The sequence below is a fragment of the Myodes glareolus genome, chromosome 6, assembly GCF_982192425.1.
Source record: "Myodes glareolus chromosome 6, mMyoGla1.1, whole genome shotgun sequence".
In the NCBI taxonomy this organism is placed as follows: Eukaryota; Metazoa; Chordata; class Mammalia; order Rodentia; family Cricetidae; genus Myodes; species Myodes glareolus.
The window spans coordinates 11,639,533-11,652,597 of NC_142031.1; positions in this window are offsets into that span (position 1 = coordinate 11,639,533).

The following is a 13,065-nucleotide window of genomic DNA, read 5'->3' on the forward strand; positions in this document are numbered from 1 at the left end:
CTCAACTCATTAACCCATCTACCTTTGCCTCTGGCCTTTTCCTTCCTAGCACTTCTGTATATCTTACTTTCACTCTTACTCCGTGGCTGTCTGGGTGGCTGCCCCAATGTCCTCCTCTCCTTGTTTTCTGCACCTCTTCCTTCCCAGAGTTCTCCTCCTATTTATCCTCCCTGCCTGCCAGCCCCGCCTATCCTTGCTCTTTCTTTGCTATTGGGCATTCAGTTCTTCATTAGACCTTCAGGTGTTTTAGACAGGCAAAGAATCACAGCTTCAGAGAGTTAAACAAATGCAGCGTAAACAAAAACAGCACGCCTTAACATTATATTCCCCAACAGAGCTCCCAAACTTACAGAAAGGGAGACAGGCTCAAAGGGAACGCCTCCACTAAACTCTCATAGGGAAGCAAGCTGCCAGGACTCCCATAGACCAAGGGAATTAGATTGTGCCATCTTCTGCAGGAAGTGTTCTCCAGATGCTGAAACTCCCTAGAGCACAAAGATCTTCCTAGCTTCCTAAGGTCCTGCAACTTGCCTGATGCCCCTCAAAGTCCCACATCCGTGCTCTCTAAATTGAGATGCTACAGAGCCCCTGCTGGCTGAGTGCAGAAGGGACTTCAAGGGTGTTCTACAGGGATAAGGCCCTCCTTGCATAGGTGCCATAGGTGTCATTCAGGTGAGAGCTGGTACCCAGAGGTCTATACCTAGCTAGGTCCTGGATCCAATGATGGGAATGACATCATCATCCATGTGCCCCCTGCCCTTGGAACAGCTATGGGGAGCTTCTCTACAGAGTGGGGGTGCAGATAATCTTTTCTTCCCTCCATTTATCTTTTTTCTTTGTATTTGGATTATTAATGGAAAACACCCGAATACAAAACAAGCCAAGAATCCTGATTTCTATGACAAGCAGGGCCTTGTGCCACCCTCAAGCACTGGGCAGGAATGAGAGGCTATTGAAGAGAACAGACATAGGGTTCATGCTGTGCTACTGAGTTAGGTCCCATCTTCCCAGTGTCTGGAAGGAGCCCTCTGAACGAGGAGGCTCAGGTAGACATGTCTGGCACTAGCAATGTGTGCACTGATCTGGGGAGCCTCTGTTGCTTCTGAAGGACTGATAACATGGGCTTTAGCTCCTCTGTGAGGCCTGTGGGGAGCAGGAGCCCTGCAGAGCCTATGGAGAAAGAGGGGGCAGATGGCACCCTTAACATACCTTGAATGACCCGCGTTGAATTCTTTCACTTGTTACATATCTTCAAACACCACTTTCCTCAACACATATGTGCACACATATACATGTATGCATGCACATGCATGCATACTTTCACATACATACATTCATGAATGCACACCTTCACAATCACACAGATACATACACGCACATGTTAACACTTGTCAAAATATACATGCAGAAACATATATGCACACATATTTTTCACAAGCACACTCAGAAATACATACATTCACACATGCACTGCCTCTGGTGAGCCCTCTCTCATATATGTGCTTCCAGGACACATGTATGTTCCCAGTTGCACCTGCTGAGACAGTGGTTGGGGGAGAACCTGCCATTAACCTTGCCTGCCAATAATACAGGGTCCTGGGCTTTGCCAGATCCTGGAAGTTTTCCCTGATTAGTTTTTTAAATCATTTTGATACAAGATACAGTCATTTGGGAAGAGGGAATCTCAATGGGTAAAATGTTCCCATTACATTGGACTATGCAAACCTGTGGGGTATGTTCTTGGTTAGTGGTTGATGTGGGAGGATCCAGTTCATGGTACCACTTCTAGGCAGGTGGTCCTGGGCTATGTAAGAAAACAGTCTGAGCAACCATAACAAGCATGTCAGAAAGCAGCATTCCTCCGTGACCTCTACCTCAGCTCTTGCCTTGTGTTCCTGCCCTGATTTCCCTCAGTGATGGATGCAACCTGAGAATTGTAAACTGGAACAGTCTTTGTTCGCTAAGTTGCTTCTGATCCCTGTGTTTTATCACAGAAGTAGAAAGGTTTCAGCATGTCTGTCTCTGGAGGCACTTCCATGGCTTCTCTCTGACTCTGCCTCCTTTCTCCCAGCGTTCAGTTTAGTTTTCCCTGCCTATCTAAGTTCTGCCCTATCAACAGGCCAAGGTAGTTTCTTTATTCACCAATGATATTCATAGCCTACAGAGGGTAATCCCACATCACCAATTCTTTTTGTTTGTTTGTTTTCCAAGGCAGGGTTTCTCTGTAGCTTTTGGAGCCTGCCCTGGAACTTGCTCTGTAGACCAGGCTGGTCTCGAACTCACAGATATCTGCCTGTTTCTGCCTCCCGAGTGCTGGAATTAAAAGCATACATCACCACTACTCAGCCAGCACCAATTCTTGACCTAAGGCCTGTGCGCTCTATGTTCTTCTGAACACAGTCTCCCCTTAAAGACTGTGACGGGAGCAGTCACAAGTCAGTGCAGCCCTGCTCCTTGCTAAGAGCAAGATCTTAACCTAGAGAATGTGAGGTTGTATACGCAGGAAGGGAAGAGATGTACTGGGTGGTACCAAAGTAGAATTGTCCCCGAATGCTTACAGTGTTTCCTTCCACACAAAGTGGTCTGATTGGGGATGTTTGATTTCTTTTTAAACATAAAAACAGGGATGGAGTCTTGATGAGAGCATCATGGGGTTGAGCTTTGACTTCCTCTGAATACCATGCTGAGATCAAAACTGGCTTGTACCCTGTTGAGAGTACATATAAACGACATGTACCTCTTCCTTATGAGGTCAAATGACAAACCAAAATATGATTCCATCCAGGTTCACCCTGGGGGACCAGTTGGGTGTCCTTAAGTACATGTGTGAAGGGTCATTTGCTGGAACATGAGTGACTCCCTAAGAAGCTACATTGGAAAGCCTTTCCCAGCATGGATAATGGCTTATGTAGATGGAACATCTCTCAATTAACCTCCCCTCCTATATACCTAGCACAATATACCCTGAGGCTCCAGGTCACATGCAATGGGGCCACAATTGCAAATAAATGGCTGGGAAGGAGTGGCTGGAATCTCAAGCAAGGGTCCAATGACCCACCCCTCCTTCTAGGATGGTATGTTAACGGTCTACAGTCCCGCTCCTGATGGTCTGCTGCAAGAAGGCACCACTGAGCTGGTGAAGACAGTTCTTTGGGGGAGGGAAGAAAAAAATGGTCTTTACTGATTGCAAGAGACATGACGGAGCCCTACTGACATCGTTAAATGTCTGCTCTCCAAATAGAGTCAAAATCTGCAGGGTGTGCTGCACAGTTTTATGTCAACTCGACACAAGCTAAAGTCATCTGAGAAGAAGGAGCCTCAATTAAGAAAATGCTTCCATAGCTCAGACTACAGGGAAGCCTGTAGGGCATTTTATTAATTAGTGATTAATGTGAGAGGATCCAGCCCATTGTGAGTGGGGCCGTTACTGAGTTGCTGGTCCTGGGTGCTATAAGAAAGCAGGTTGAGCAAGTGATGAGGAGCAAGCCAGTAAGCAGCACTCCTCCATGGCCTCTGCATCAGTTGCTGCCCCAGGTTCCTGCTCTGCTTGAGTTCCTGCTCTCACTGCTTTTGATGAAATGTTATATGGACCCATGAGTGAAATAACCCTTTCCCCTCCCCCCCAAGTTGCTTTTGGTCACAATGCTTTATCATAGAAATAGTAGTAACACTAACTAAAATACAGGGTTCTGACAAATAAGATTTCAACTTACAAACTTGCAGATGGGACAACTCTGTCTGCAAGACAGATATTCTGAGACATCTTGACGAGTTGAAGTGACAGAGAGGTGAGTCTCTCATGGGACTCTGGAGCCTATGCAGACATTGGTCCTCACTTTGTTAAAGCTACCCAATAGTTTCTCTGACTCCAACAGACACACATGCTGTTGGGTGAGGTCCCAAGATCCTATTAACTATGAGGACACAGAGGGAAGTTCACACCCCAGTCAAGGGTCAGAGAAGACACCTCGGAACAAAACAAACAAATTGACTGTAGGGGAGAGTGTAGCTCAGCTGAGAGGGCACTTGTCTGGTGTTGGGGAGGCCTTGGGTTCAGGTCTCAGCACCATACAAAGAAAGCAAAAGCCGGAATGACATAATGAGGAACAGGGTTATCTGTGCCAAAGGGTGAGAGGAAACAAGCAAGAGATCTGCAGGTTCAGGGGCTCCAAGGCATGCTAATTCCACTTTCTGTACACTGCCAACTCTGCCTTGGTGGTCTCTAAGAGCAACAGAGCATTTCCCCAGGGATTTGTCCTTCTTAAGACCAGAGCCCATGTGTTCTTCATCCATTTGGAGACCTTGAGCATCTCAAGGTCAACTGAACATCTTGGAAATCCTCAGCTGCCCTCTCCTATGAGGGTGTGGGATTATACGGAATCACAAACCTCCTCTGTGGAGATGTGACAGGAAGAAAAATGTCGCCAGGGCCTTGAGAATTTTATTTCTCTCTGCTGCAGCGAGGTGGAAGCAGCCTCAGCCATGAGCCACCGGAACCAATTGGCAGTGACGTTAGTCACAAATCATGACCTGACATTTATTGCAGCTGAGATCCCAGTAGATTGATTATTTAGGAAAAGAAGTAAGACCAAGATGGCCAAGCCGCTGCCTCATGAAAAATCCGCCCTTGTCACTTGTCATCCTGATGGAAGAGGGGGCTCAAATTGGGAAAAACGAAAAAGGAGCGCTGTAAAGTGTCGATCTTGTGAGTGCCTCACACGACAGCAGGCAGCTCTGGTGTGTCATCTCTGATCAATTGGTGGCTCTTCATTCACGTGAAAATCTGCACCAGCCTGGAGCTCTTTGGAAGGAGGAATTCTTCCTTGCCTCAAGCTAGGTTGCCCCTGGTTTGGCTAATGAGAGCAGAGCCAATACCTCTGCTTCAAGGGTGGGCATTGATGGATGAACGTTCCCTTTAATGCAGTGTTCTTCCCACACCTATTCCCTTGTCTCCGTGAGGTCCTTCCCTCCACACTGATGTGCACGAAAGCCCTATGGAGACATCTGGCCTCCTTTCAGGGAGGCACTGGGCTCCTTGCTGCTTTACGGTCCAAATCTAGAGGAAACAGGCCCAGGAGGGTGTCCGAGGCTGCTGTGATTCCAGCTCAGGGCAGGGACATATAGCAGTCTACAGTGAGTGGCAGAAGACTCTCTAGCCAGACTTTGTTTGGACAGCCAGCTCCCAAATCATGACACAGAGCCTTATTAATTATGAAAGCTTGGCCTTAGCTTAGGCTTGATTCCAACTAGCTCTTAAAACTTAAATTAATCCATTTATATTAACCTGTGGCTCATTGCCTCTCTTCCATACTCTATGTCCCACTTCTTCCATGTCTGGCTGGTGAATCTTCCCTGAGTTCCTAGCTCTGCCTGGAAGTCCCACCCATTCTCTCCTGCCTAACTATTGGCCGCTCAGCACTTTATTAAAGCCAGTCAGAAATTTCTTTGGCAGAGGCACATCTTCACAGTGTACAAAAAGATTATCTCATAATAATACCCTTCTGAGACTGTGATATTCAGTGGCATGTTGGGGTCAGGCAGGCCCAGCTTAGAGGGGATTCATTCATAACTGAACTCTGCTTTAACTGGGATGAGTTACTGGCCCTCTGTGACTAGGCTGTCCTTCTAAGGTCAGGGGCTTGCATGGCTGACTGTGCCAGTCAGTCTTCTTTGGGGCCATGACAAACACCTCTAACAGGACAGCTTACACTACAGGCCTGTATCTCCCTGTGATCTGGAGGCTGAAGTCCAGAAACAACCGAGTTGGTAAGGCTAGTTGCAGGGCTTTCTGGCTTGCCAGTGATTACCTTCTTTATGTGCCCTTCCATATATTTGTCTTATTCAGGGACACCTCTGTTCCTCTTCATCTTCTCATATGGATGTCTGATGGTTGGCTCTGGCCCACTCTTAGGGCTTCATGAATCTTAATGGTCTTCTGATGGACCCTGCCCCAAAGTAACATCACACAAAGGTTGACGGTGGATTTCGGGTTTCCATAAGGGAATTTTGGAGGAAACACAATAAAAGGGAGGGGCTTGACCCCTCTGTGGGGCAGGTCAGTCACTGGGTAATGCCCCATTCTCACTAGGAGGGTTCACGTAGCAGTGAGCTGTGAGCTTTGAGACACTAGCTGTGTCCCCACTGTGTGCTGCAGTATAAGGAACTCATGGTCTTTCCCTTTAAATGACCTCCCCCACTTCCTTTGCCACCTTAATTTGAAAAATAAAGTGGTTTTTTTTTATTGCAGTTGCTTATTCCTTGTGTGCATGTGTCCAGGTATATATGTACACATGTGCCAGGATGCTCATGTGAAGATCACAGGACAACATGTAGGGGTTGTTTTTTTCTTTTCATCATGTGGTCCTGGGGAAAGGAACTTGGGACATCAGGGTTGGCAGGAGGTGCCTATACCCGCAGAGCCATCTCCTCGGTCCCCACTTCGTTTTCTGAGCCAGAGTATCTCACTGGCCTGGAATTGGTTTCCCAGTGAGTCCTTGGGATCCATCTATCTCTGCTTGATTAAAGGCAGGTGCTTGATAATAAGCGTTCACCACCATATTTGGTATTATAATTTTTTGTATTTATTTTTAATTTATACAATTAAATTAATGTGTAAGTCCTTTGCCTGTGTGTATGTTTAAACAACACATAGGTGCAGTATTTGAGGAGGCCAGAAGAAAATATTGCATTCCCTGGAACTGGAGCTATAGACAGTTGTGAGTTATCATGTTGGGGCTGGGAATTGAACCCAGGTCCTCTGGAAGAGCAACAATCACTCTTAACTGCTGATTCATCTCTCCAGTCCCTGGTGTGTGTGTGTGTGTGTGTGTGTGTGTGTGTTTTAGGGTGTTACTCAACCCTCTATACTCTGACAAGCCATGCTCAGTACCCATGCTTTAATTAAGATTTTGGGACCACTGAGGTGTTAACCAGTAAAAGCACTTGCTGCCAAGCCTGACCACCCGAGTCCCACCCCAGAACTCACGTGGTGAAAGGAGAGATCCAACTCCTGAAATCTGGCCTGTAACTATAATACACACAAAATGGCAAGCATTCCCCAACACTCACACCTTCCATATGCAGACAATAAGAAATGAAAATTAAAAAAAAAAAACTAAATGATGGTAGTGTACTCATTTGCAGAATTTTTTGCGCCATTATGCTAGGTTTTAATGTAACTATCTGAGCATAATCCAGGGCTGCTCTAAGCAGACAAGGAGGTAAGATTGCAAGGGATGCTGGCACGCGGAACTTGACTCCACGGGAATTTCTAAACATAAGCGGGTCTCCTCTGGGATCAGGCTGTGTCGCCAGGCGTGTTATTAAAGTGGTAATTGCTCAGTTTGCCTTCTACACAGCAGCTAATGCTGTTAGCCTTGAAATAAACACCTGTACTGGCTGCATCTTTCATGAGCCCCCGTGGCCTTTTGTGCTTTTCCCTACCTTAACTACTGGGTGCCAAATGACCATTTCTGGGTGGAAGACACCTGGGGGCGTGCTTCACCATCGTGACCAATGCCAAGCCACACCTCACTCCGCTCCAGTTGTTTCTCTCAGGCTGTGAGGCTGAGGCTGAGGGGTTCAAGGCAGGAGGAACTGGATCTCAGGCAGGACTTGAGTGAGTGCTTATGGCGGACTCACATGGCACAGTGACTTCCATGCTGTTCTGTCTGCAAACATGGTATATGAGGAGGTGCGCTTTGTCTGCCATGCCCTTGCCCTTCCCCTGGACTCTGATTAACTCCTTCTGTTTCTCAGCTATGATTTTGACCTCACAACCCTGACAACCCTGAGTGAACCAGGCGTCTCTAGTGGTTTTGTGTCATTTCCGGCTTGAGGCCGCTCTGAATAATGAATGGCTCCGGAAATGTTGGGTGGATGTCCTCACGCTCTCTTCTGAACACACCTAGAAGGCTTGCTGGGTGTTCTTCCATTCTGGTGCTGTGATAAAACACTGACTAAAAGCAGCTTGGGGAGGAAAGGGTTTATTTCAGCTTTATAAATCCCAGTCCATGCTTGAGGGAAGCCAGGGCAGGCGCTGAAGCAGAAAACACGGGGGAAGGCTGCTTGCTGGCTCGTCCAAAGGCTTGCGCTCAGTCCCTTCTTATACAGTTCAAGGCTATGCCCAGGGAACTGTGCCACCTAGAGTGGGCTTCTCCCTCCTACATCAATTAATTGTCACAGACAGTTCTCACAGACGTGGTCACAGGTCAGTCCCTCAACAGAAGCTCTCAGATGACCCTTAACTGTATCAGGTTGACACTTAAAGCTAGGACACTGGGTCACAGAGTAGGGGATGCTCAACTTGAACATTAATGACATATGGTATCCTAAGGGATTTGCTGTATACTTCCACCAGCCACCTATGAGAGTTCCAGTGTGTTACACCTTTGCAAGTACCTGACAGTGTCAATCTTGAATGCTTGCTATCATGGTGGGTACATGTTTAGAGTTCATTTTTACGTTAATTTGCTTTCATAGTGTCTGTTTTAAATACCCATGCGTTAGTCAGCTTACCATCCCTGTATTAAAAGACCTGATATAGTTAATTATTTATCAGGAGACTGTTTTTATCCCGGCTGTGGCTTCAGAGGCACCTTCATGGTTGGTTGACCCCATTGTTTTAGACCTATGGAGGCACCTTCATGATTGGTTGACCCCATTGTTTTAGACCTATCGTGAGGTAGCATGCCGTGAAAAGAGAGAACGATGGAACAAAACTGCTCAGCTTGTGGACAGATTGCAAAGAGAGAGACAGGGAGGGAATAGACCTAGGTGTGACAGTCTCCTTTATGGTCACAATGCCAGGGACTCCAAGACCAAGTTCCCATCACCAGCCAGTAGCACCAAGCGGTGGAAAGAGCATCTCAGAACCAGATGTGGCATATCATTCTGCAAGGGGTCTGTCCAGGTTTCTTCTCTGTGCTCTAACAGTTACCTGTCCTACGGATCAGAAGGAATTCTTTCTGTAACAAGAGTACACATCTGTCCTCGTTGGCATTAACTGTTAACTTGACACAGCCTAGAGTCACCAGAGAAGACTGCCTCAATGGAAGGATTGCCCAGATTGCCCCGTGGGCAGTCAGTGAGAAACTGCCTTAATTGTTCATTGTTGTAGGGGGGCTAAGTCCAGTGGGTTCCACCATTCCCTGGGAAACTGGTCCTGGGCCATGTAAGAAAGCTGGCTGAGGCTGAGAGAGCCAGTAAACAGCTTTCCTACATGATGTCTGAATCCAGGTTCTTGCTCTGAGTTCCTGACTCGGCTTCCATCGATGATGGATTGTGACATGAAGGGAGTTCTAGACCAAACAAACCCTTTCCTTCCCTAGTTGCTTCTGGCCAGGGTGTTTTAGTACAGCAACAGGGAAGGAATCTAGGACAGCATCTTTTCTTGGTTATAGGTGTTTCCCGTTATCTCTTCATCAAGGGTCCACATTAGGAGAGTAGAGAGGCAGGATAGAAGGCGTGTGTACCTGTATGTAAGGGTGCACTCGCTAATGCATACATATTTGAGCTAGAGACTCCCATGGGCTCTCTTCTCCGATTGCTTTTCACCTCTGTTTTTTGACACAGTGTCTCTTTGAACCCGGGTCTCTCTGGTAGTTAGGTTGGCTGGCTGGTGAGCTCAGTGCAACTTCCTATCTCTGCCTACCTGAGGTTGAAATTCCAGATGTGTACCACCATGCATGGAGACAGGGTGTAGCTCGCGACGGCTTCAAACTTGTGTTCTTCCTGCTTCATAACACTGTGCGCTAGGCTGACAGTGATACCCACCCCTGCCTGACCCTATACCAGCTTTCTTAGTGATTCAGCTTTCTCTCTCTTCCTGACATTTTTTTTACACTATTTTATACTCATTTTTCCTATTAGCATGGTATGATTATACATTTTTAAATAATTTTCAGTAACTAAGAGATTAAAGTATGCCTCTGACTTACCAAAGGTTTGTATAAATTAATATCTTCTTTTTCTGAATAGACAATGAAAGGACCTTAGGCTAGTCTGATTTCATTCACATTGTTCCAATGCCTAAGCTATTTTTGTTCTGTATTTTATTTCTATATGTACTTAAAATATTATAGTGCATTAACATAGTAGCATAGAATGAAATAATGTTAATTGAGAGTAACCATAATTTATAGAGCCCATAAGCACTGACATATATTAATACCCCCACGTGTATGGGGAGTGTAGGCTTGAGGCCCCACCCCCAGCTTTCCTTTCTCTTTTGGTGACTGTCGCACCTTTGGTAGGGTGTTGCTTAAGACTGTAGACACACTGCTTCTCACCATTCCCCTGTCTGCTCTTGAGCACTGCTGGCTCTTGTGTGAGACGTAACTAAGGAAGTTTGCTGTCAGAAGGCAAACTTCCCTTCTTATAGCATTATGCACATTTCTGGTTTGGCATCCTGCTACACAGAAAATCACTTTCTTCCAGCTCTCTAAATGCTTATGAATTTGTTTATTTATGTCTGTACACGCATGCTAATTCGCCCACTCATCCATTCATCCATCCACACAGGCTCTGCTACTTTTAAGCCTAGTCCTTGGCCCCATATCAAGACATTGCCTTGGTAGTGCTGTGAAGAAATACGAGCCCTCGTACATGGCTGGCAGGAACGCAAAATGATGACGCCGTTGGAAAGTGGGCAGTTCCCCAAATAGCTAAACATAGAATTACCACATGACCTAGAGAGTCCACTCCTAGATACATACCCGAGGGGGATGACAATAAATGCCAGCACCAAAAAATAGATGTAAGTGTTCACAACAGCATGAATAATGTATGTGATATGATGTCATATGAATAGCGTACTGTCAGATGGTGGAATGTCCACATGTCCATCCTCACACAAAAGGATAAGCAGAAAGGAGTTCGTGCATGCCGTCTTAGTCACTGTTCTGTTGCTGTGAAGAGGCACCAAGAGCAAGGCAACTCTTCTAAAAGAAAGCATTTTGGAACTCGCCTGCAGTTTCAGAGGCTTAGTTCATTATCGTCATGGCAGGGAGTCTGGCTGCATTAGATAGGCACGGTGCTGGAGAAGTAGTTGAGAGTTTTACTTCACGATCCCTGGACAGCAGGTAGAGATGGATGGAGGGAGGGGAGTGGGCTTTTTAAATCTCAAAACTGACCTCCTAGTGACATACTTCCTCCCTCAAAGCCACATCTCCTCATCCTTTGGAACACTCCACCAAACGGGGACTAAGCCATGTATGAGCCTATGGAGGCCGATCTCATTCAGACCATCACACGTACATAGATTATGGTTATTCATAAAAATGAGTTAGGTGTTTCTGAATGCTCCAACTTGGGTAAGCCTTGAGGATGCTGGGCTAAGCACAGGAAGTCAAACAGATAGAAGTTTATTGCATTATCATTATTAATCTCATTAATTATTAATAATTATTAAGATTATAATTATTCTGTACATATTACAGAATTCTGTTCATGTGAAAATCCATATCAGGGAAGTGAATAGACCTGGAAAAGTCAGAGCTTCTCGGGCTTGGAGGGAGACGGGGGTCGGGGGTAGGAACAGAAGACTATAGTTTTCTTTGTACATATTTTGTGTGTGCATAGATGCGCTTGTGTATGCAGGTGTGTGTGTGTGTGTGTGTGTGTGTGTGTGTGTGTGTGTAGGCCAAAGCAAAACCTCCTATTTTGTTTCTCAGGAGCCATCTACCTTATTTTTGGAAACAGATTTTCTTAGTAGAATCTGGGGTTTGCTAACTGAACTACACCAGCTAGTCACTGAACTCCAGGGATCCGCCTGTTACCACCTTCCAGCTCTGGGCTTACAAGGGCAGCCACCAGGCCTGGATTTTCACATGGGGGCTGGAGATTGAATTCAGGTCTTCATGCAGCAAGCACTTTATGACTGAACCATTTCCCCCGCCTCCACGATGTCTTAATGAAAGCTGTGTCTTGGTTGTGCATGTACTAAAACCATAGAACTATATACTTTAACTACAAGAATGATATGGCATATGAATTATGCTAATAAAAGGTTTGAAGGGACATTTATCATTGTGATTTTCCAGACAACTAGAGTCATTATGGGACCTCTGTGGCTAAGCTGTCACACAGCTTCTCAATGAAACAGGCAGTTGCTAGTGGGAAAGCCACATGGCATGGAGGTAAATGACCAATTCGCAGCCACGCAACACGGCTGGGGAATCTTGGCAAAATGCATGAATTTTTCCAAATTCTCATCTCCTCTCTGGGAAGAGGTGCATGAGCATCTGTTACCACATGGGAATGTAAAGCTCACAGTACAGTTGCCTTGCTGTACAGAAGCCTCTCTTTAGTGTTCACAAAGGTCTGGAAAGGTCTGGAATGTGCTATACGCCCCTCCCCCACCTTGCCCCAACTTGTGTTTAATTCTTATCATGAAGTATTAGAAGGATGAAAACCTGATTTCACTGTGGTGTTCAAAGAAAGCCTTTGGGATGTGACTAGGATTAGAAAAGGTCATGAGGGTTGAGTCCCCATGATGGGATACTGGTGACTCTACAAGAGGAGAGAGACCAGAGAGACACATTGCCGTGTGTGGCTCTGGTCTATGCAGGTCAGCTTGAGAAAAGGCCTATTTGGGCTCGCAGTTTTAGAGGTTCTAGTCTGAGGTCAAATTATGAGAGGCTGGGTGGTGTGGTCAGCTGGTCCCATTGTTTTCAGGCCTCTGGCGAAACAGGGCACATGAATGACAGGGTGATGGAGAGCGATGTTGACCTCCTGGCAACAGAAAATAAGAGAGGAACAAAGGAGGAAACATGGTCTGTAAATGGGACTAAGGACAAGACAATCTTTCAAAGGTACTTCCCCAATGACCAACTTCCTCTAACTAGGCCCCACCTCCTAAGAGCTCATCAACCTATGAACTCAACGGTAGGTTGAGCATTGAATATATAAGCATCTTCATGAACCAATCATCTCTTAGTGACACCATCTGCTAGGAGACAGGCCTTCAATCTGCGAATGAGCTTTTTTGGGGGGCGGGCACACATTTGATATCTAAACCTTAACACGATGTGATGACCTATGCCTCCTGGGAACTCTACAAGGATG